The 7,059-nt window shown below is 36.9% G+C and overlaps 1 long non-coding RNA gene across 1 annotated transcript; it reads right to left on the reverse strand.

Moving 5' to 3' along the window:
* Positions 1 to 3,519: 3,519 nt before the first annotated feature.
* On the reverse strand, positions 3,520 to 5,162 carry LOC135087376 (uncharacterized). Its single transcript, XR_010260780.1, has 3 exons — positions 4,834 to 5,162; positions 4,215 to 4,383; positions 3,520 to 3,929 (listed from the first exon to the last, which is right to left on the reverse strand). It is a non-coding gene; the product is annotated as an uncharacterized LOC135087376 (long non-coding RNA).
* Between the last annotated feature and the right edge of the window lie 1,897 nt (positions 5,163 to 7,059).

The following is a 7,059-nucleotide window of genomic DNA, read 5'->3' on the forward strand; positions in this document are numbered from 1 at the left end:
CTTAATGAAAAAGGGCTACTATAAAGTTGATGATTATATAAAAGATAAAAATGTTTGGAATGTTTAACTACCTAGCTCGCATCAATACTTATGATATCAATACTTGAAAAGGAGGCTGACAATAGTGACTGAGTTTCTTGCGCTGCTTCTTCTCAGCACTGGCCCATTTATTGTCCCGAAGCAGTGGTAGGGTTAATATTGGGACGTGTAAAAGCGCTTTTTTAAAGCCTATTTGCAAAAATAAATGAATTTTATGAATTTTATGAATTTTATGAATTTTATGAATTTTATGAATTTTATGAATTTTATGAATTTTATGAATTTTATGAATTTTACTAAAATTGTTGCAATAACTATTTAAAAATAACTAATGTATCTATACTTATAATAAATCTGTAGAGAGGTCAATTCTGTACATGAAACATATTTTCAAAATAACTATCAGGGGGTGATTAGTGATCGATACTGATGCCAAAAATGCAATCAGTAAAATTTTTGTCTGTCTGTCTGTCTGTCTGTCTGTCTGTCTGTCTGTCTGTCTGTCTGTCTGTCTGTCTGTCTGTCTGTCTGTCTGTCTGTCTGTCTGTCTGTCTGTCTGTCTGTCTGTCTGTCTGTCTGTCTGTCTGTCTGTCTGTCTGTCTGTCTGTCTGTCTGTCTGTCTGTCTGTCTGTCTGTCTGTCTGTCTGTCTGTCTGTCTGTCTGTCTGTCTGTCTGTCTGTCTGTCTGTCTGTCTGTCTGTCTGTCTGTCTGTCTGTCTGTCTGTCTGTCTGTCTGTCTGTCTGTCTGTCTGTCTGTCTGTCTGTCTGTCTGTCTGTCTGTCTGTCTGTCTGTCTGTCTGTCTGTCTGTCTGTCTGTCTGTCTGTCTGTCTGTCTGTCTGTCTGTCTGTCTGTCTGTCTGTCTGTCTGTCTGTCTGTCTGTCTGTCTGTCTGTCTGTCTGTCTGTCTGTCTGTCTGTCTGTCTGTCTGTCTGTCTGTCTGTCTGTCTGTCTGTCTGTCTGTCTGTCTGTCTGTCTGTCTGTCTGTCTGTCTGTCTGTCTGTCTGTCTGTCTGTCTGTCTGTCTGTCTGTCTGTCTGTCTGTCTGTCTGTCTGTCTGTCTGTCTGTCTGTCTGTCTGTCTGTCTGTCTGTCTGTCTGTCTGTCTGTCTGTCTGTCTGTCTGTCTGTCTGTCTGTCTGTCTGTCTGTCTGTCTGTCTGTCTGTCTGTCTGTCTGTCTGTCTGTTCCTTATAGAAACAAAAACTACTCGACGGATTTTAACGAAATTTAGTACAATTATTCTTCATACTCCTGGTCAGGTTATAGGATACTTAGGAATTCCCACGGGAACGGGAATTAGCGGGAAAATCCTTTTGTATGAAAAATCTAAACCGCTTAAGTTAGACGCTTGAAATTTGGCATGCAGGTACCTTAGTAAACTTAAAGCTTAGTTACAACAGGATATTGCAAAATTCCCACGGGAATGGGAGTTAGCGGGAAAAAACATTTGTATGAAAAATCTAAACCGCTTAAGTTAGACGCTTGAAATTTGGCATGCAGGTACCTTAGTAAACTTAAAGCTTAGTTACTACAGGATATTGCAAAATTCCCATGCAATCAGTAAAATTTTTGTCTGTCTGTCTGTCTGTCTGTCTGTCTGTCTGTCTGTCTGTCTGTCTGTCTGTCTGTCTGTCTGTCTGTCTGTCTGTCTGTCTGTCTGTCTGTCTGTCTGTCTGTCTGTCTGTCTGTCTGTCTGTCTGTCTGTCTGTCTGTCTGTCTGTCTGTCTGTCTGTCTGTCTGTCTGTCTGTCTGTCTGTCTGTCTGTCTGTCTGTCTGTCTGTCTGTCTGTCTGTCTGTCTGTCTGTCTGTCTGTCTGTCTGTCTGTCTGTCTGTCTGTCTGTCTGTCTGTCTGTCTGTCTGTCTGTCTGTCTGTCTGTCTGTCTGTCTGTCTGTCTGTCTGTCTGTCTGTCTGTCTGTCTGTCTGTCTGTCTGTCTGTCTGTCTGTCTGTCTGTCTGTCTGTCTGTCTGTCTGTCTGTCTGTCTGTCTGTCTGTCTGTCTGTCTGTCTGTCTGTCTGTCTGTCTGTCTGTCTGTCTGTCTGTCTGTCTGTCTGTCTGTCTGTCTGTCTGTCTGTCTGTCTGTCTGTCTGTCTGTCTGTCTGTCTGTCTGTCTGTCTGTCTGTCTGTCTGTCTGTCTGTCTGTCTGTCTGTCTGTCTGTCTGTCTGTCTGTCTGTCTGTCTGTCTGTCTGTCTGTCTGTCTGTCTGTCTGTCTGTCTGTCTGTCTGTCTGTCTGTCTGTCTGTCTGTCTGTCTGTCTGTCTGTCTGTCTGTCTGTCTGTCTGTCTGTCTGTCTGTCTGTCTGTCTGTCTGTCTGTCTGTCTGTCTGTCTGTCTGTCTGTCTGTCTGTCTGTTCCTTATAGAAACAAAAACTACTCGACGGATTTTAACGAAATTTAGTACAATTATTCTTCATACTCCTGGTCAGGTTATAGGATACTTAGGAATTCCCACGGGAACGGGAATTAGCGGGAAAATCCTTTTGTATGAAAAATCTAAACCGCTTAAGTTAGACGCTTGAAATTTGGCATGCAGGTACCTTAGTAAACTTAAAGCTTAGTTACAACAGGATATTGCAAAATTCCCACGGGAATGGGAGTTAGCGGGAAAAAACATTTGTATGAAAAATCTAAACCGCTTAAGTTAGACGCTTGAAATTTGGCATGCAGGTACCTTAGTAAACTTAAAGCTTAGTTACTACAGGATATTGCAAAATTCCCATGGGAACGGGAAAAAACATTTGTATGAAAAAATCTAAACCGCGTAAGATAGATGAAGGGGGTAAAACGGGATCCACGCGTACGAAGTCGCGGGCGGCCGCTAGTAATCGTATAAAATACAATATAAATTCTAAAATCATTACATTCGGCCATCCGACACCGTGATGCCTCCCGGCATTCACGTCTAATAAGGATTTATTCTAAAATCATTAATATTACTTTTCAAAACAATATGGAGCATATATAATAGAATGATAAACAATTCTATGACAACTTGTTAACAAGTGTTTTAACATTAATAATGCATTTTAGAAACTATATTCTTCATATTAAACCAGTAACAAATGTTATGAAAGGGAGAAAAATCTTGTAGGTACTTATACACACTATACATTTTCACCTAATCTACAGTTTGTCTATAAAGTCGTGACATAAAATGAGGGCGCTTTTTTTCTTCATGTAGCAACCCTATACAATTTGACCAAATGAGTTTGATACTAGGGCAATTTAGTTAAGGGTAGATTTTTCTATCCTTAGATATCTTTTGACTGATGAATAAACTTGTCATTTTGACATATTTTCCATACTGAAACTGTCAATGTGCCAATCTTATTCTTCAGTTAAAAGTTATCCGACGATTGAAAAATCAGCCCTTAACCAATTTAGACGACGATATTTTGTTTTTGTTTTTATACAGTAGGTACCTATGCTTATGAGAGGTTTTACCAAGCATTTTTGTTGAATCAGCATAATAAAAAACGCATTATACATAGTTAATAAGGACGTTTATTAATCACTTTCATCATCGGATTCCAAATTTTCGATGTTAAGAAAAGTTTCGTTGCCACTTTCATAAGCAGCGCTGTCATCATTCACATTATCATCTTCGCTGCTGTTATTATCGCCTAAGCAAAAATAACCAATTGTCTTGGTACAGGTCCATAAATATAATGGAAGGCTCATGAAGATTTGGTATTAGTTTTTCTTTAATCCACTTCGTGAAGTTATGCGCATTTATTTCTGAATGGTAGTCTTCCAAATTATTTCTGCCAGTGAATATGAGGAGGCAGTTTGGCACAAACCCCTTTTCGCTTCCAGCATGGACTATGATGTAACGCTTTCCTTTGAAAATGTCTTTTGTGATGCCTTTGATGTTTAGAGATTGCGAACATTTTGTGACCTGGTGGAAAAATAAATAGATTCTTGTTAGTGAAAATTTTATAAAATTATACATCTATACTCATATTATTAAGAAGAAAGATTTCATTGTTGGTTTGTTTGGATGGGGGTTTAAGGGTGTATAAGAGGGAGGGGGAGGGTGCAATTAAAATTATTTCATCATTACAATCTAAAAAAAACTGCTTTACATAGGCTATAATATTATATAGGTTACCTTGTATGAAGAATGAATATAGCTCACATCAAACAAAAAACATGCAAAAGATGAAAAATGTTATTTACCTACCTCTTTTTGTACCGTGTAAAAAATTATATTTTTTGGCGCAGAGCACAAATATTAAAATTATCCATTTCTTTCTTTGGTCGGCCTTGCCTGTGTTTCCCAGGAGTTCTAAATTTTCCATTATTCTGAAAACCTTCATTGACTATGCGCTTAACCGTACTCTCTGATTTTCCTGAAAAAAAAAGTTCAAAGTTTAAAGGGATGGAAAGAATAACTACAATACCTAACTAATATTATTTATTGTTAAAGATTTACCAACAAGATATCATTTCACATGCATTTAAATAATAAGAGCTAAATCATAATCATAAAAAAATATTTCAACAAATTATTATTTTTGTAGACGGACAACTTGATGTGAAAGTGATGTCATACAGTTATCAATGGCCAAAGCGAACGGGTAATATAGATATGAAGCAATTAATTCAAATTCAAAATTCGTAGAAAACTTGACTGAATTAATATATCAAAAGAAATGGTCGTACTACAATATTACGTACTTACAATGAAAATTTAACCTAAAAATGTCCTATGTAAACAATGCCTGTTTTGGTCACCAAATCGCAAAATGCAGTAAATTTGTTACGGTAGATTATAAACAAGCAGTAATACGATTACGTACCCGTCAAAGATGCTGTTCGCCCATAAAAAACATCAAAATCCCACAAAATTTGACCAGCTTGGTACTCCGCGGAACATTGCTGGAAAACTTTAAAAATCACTTTCCGCGTGGCACTCCAATTTACTTTACTCATTGTTTATACTTTTCTTCGTAGCTGAGTAATAATTTACAGGAGATTAGTCAAACAATAAAAACCACAAAATGAAAATCGTTCCACAACTTGTTCTCGATGACAGCTGATGTACATATGTTTGGTGATCTTTGGTGTTGCCAGACACATGAATAATGTTAGTTCCTCAAACATTCATGTCACGACTTTATAGACAGACTGTATATTATTCGTAATGACTTATTTTATAACCAATAATGGATATTTGCATGAAATTCAGACATTAATCGTTTTACTTTATAATTTTCTCAAAACTTCTCATATCGAATATATTGGAAACTTCTCTTTTTAAATCCAAATTTTTATTTCACATAAATACACGTCCATTAGATGTTAGTACATAATCAATTTAATTACAGTGTATCTTGCCATGACTGCCATGTGAAAGTTACTAAGTTTATAAGAACTTGTCAAAACGTTAATATTATATCCAATTATATCCATTTGTAACCGTAATCTGGCAAATAATTAATTATGGTCACGATTTATGATTTACACTAAAGGTACATTCGTCAGAATTATGTATTTCTAAGGCCTTAACATATTTTTTTTCTCTACAAATTTTCCAAGTTTTTGAAACCAATAGGTACAATTACAGTGTTCTTATATTATGTGTTTCTGAATGTCTGTGATGCTAGATTTCATCACGATTAGCGCAACATATTTGCCATCTAGCTGTACGTGGGACCACTAAAAATAATTTGATATCAACCTTACTGTATCTGCTATTTGAAGAGATTATGATGTTTGGATGGGTTGTCGTCAGATTCTATGACTAAATTTTGGTATTTGGACTATTCGCGGAACTAAATTTCTTCTCTTTTTTTTAACGTGGTTCTTAAGGCCGCATAACCAGAAGAAACTTTTAAGTCCTAAAAGATATACACCTTTTTTTAGCACACACACCACAGCTAGTGTCTCTAACTCATGGAAGTTGTCTTTCATTGAAGATGTCTTTCCTCAGGGGTCGTCTGTCTGTAGGTCGACTAAAGTAAGTGACTGCTACAGAACTTTGAAGACTTTTCTCTTTATCGTCAAGATCTGACTTAAATATGATTTAGAGTCCTGCATACTAATGATAAGCAGCTATGGATCAAGTTAGTCATCTATGGTTTTCTGAACCCTTTTCCCTTTTGTAATGAGATAAGTGGTAATGGTGGTATTTGCACATTATTTTTCATCCTGACATCAAAGACTGCACGTGTACCTACGTCCTATCTCAGTCAGATTTATAGCAATACAATCGCGATAATTTCACAAAAGAGTATAAAGCTTATCTAACTAATCAGAACTAAGTCCGGGCTTAGTCATAATATCAGCTCTATCGAGAGTATCCATAGCTGAGGGGTCTTTTACAATTCGATTTACATGACATATTGGACATGCTCCAAAAAGCATTGAAGTAGCTATTAAAACATTTTCTTTAAGTGTTATTGGACTAGGCGACAAATTACTAAAAACGATTTCACCTTTGGCGTTGTGAATTAAAAAGGCTCTTTTAAACACCCGGTACTTGGCCCCTAGTTTAATTTATATATTAATATTATAAGTGCGAAAGTAACTCTGTATACTTGCTTTCACTCTTAAGCCACTGAACCGATTTTGATGAAATTTGGCATAGAGATTGAGTCCCGGGGAAGGACATACAAAACAAACAACTGTGACAAACAAAATTCCACGCGGGCGAACCCTCGGCGGAAAGCTATTCGCATTATAAAATATTAGTTTATCTAAACATCCCCTGGTATATATTTTTTATCACTTGATAATATAGAACCGCCTAAGGCGGTAATCGAACTCACGGCCTTAAGCTCGCCAGGTGTCAAGTTATTTTAAAAATTTAAATCGAAAGGCAACTCTAAACGCCAGAAACTATCCTCTGTAAAACTAGAAATTTATGTTAACTGGTATTCACCTGTGTCCGTCATCTTCGTGGCTCTCGAAAATATTCTGACCAGGAATCTTATAGAATGTCAGTATTCCAAACCGTGAGAAATTGCAGTTGCGTGAAGTTTTGACCAATAGACGTGTTGACACCACCAGTCAATTGACGTACT

Source organism: Ostrinia nubilalis (assembly GCF_963855985.1).
Source record: "Ostrinia nubilalis chromosome W unlocalized genomic scaffold, ilOstNubi1.1 SUPER_W_unloc_1, whole genome shotgun sequence".
Lineage (NCBI taxonomy): Eukaryota > Metazoa > Arthropoda > Insecta > Lepidoptera > Crambidae > Ostrinia > Ostrinia nubilalis.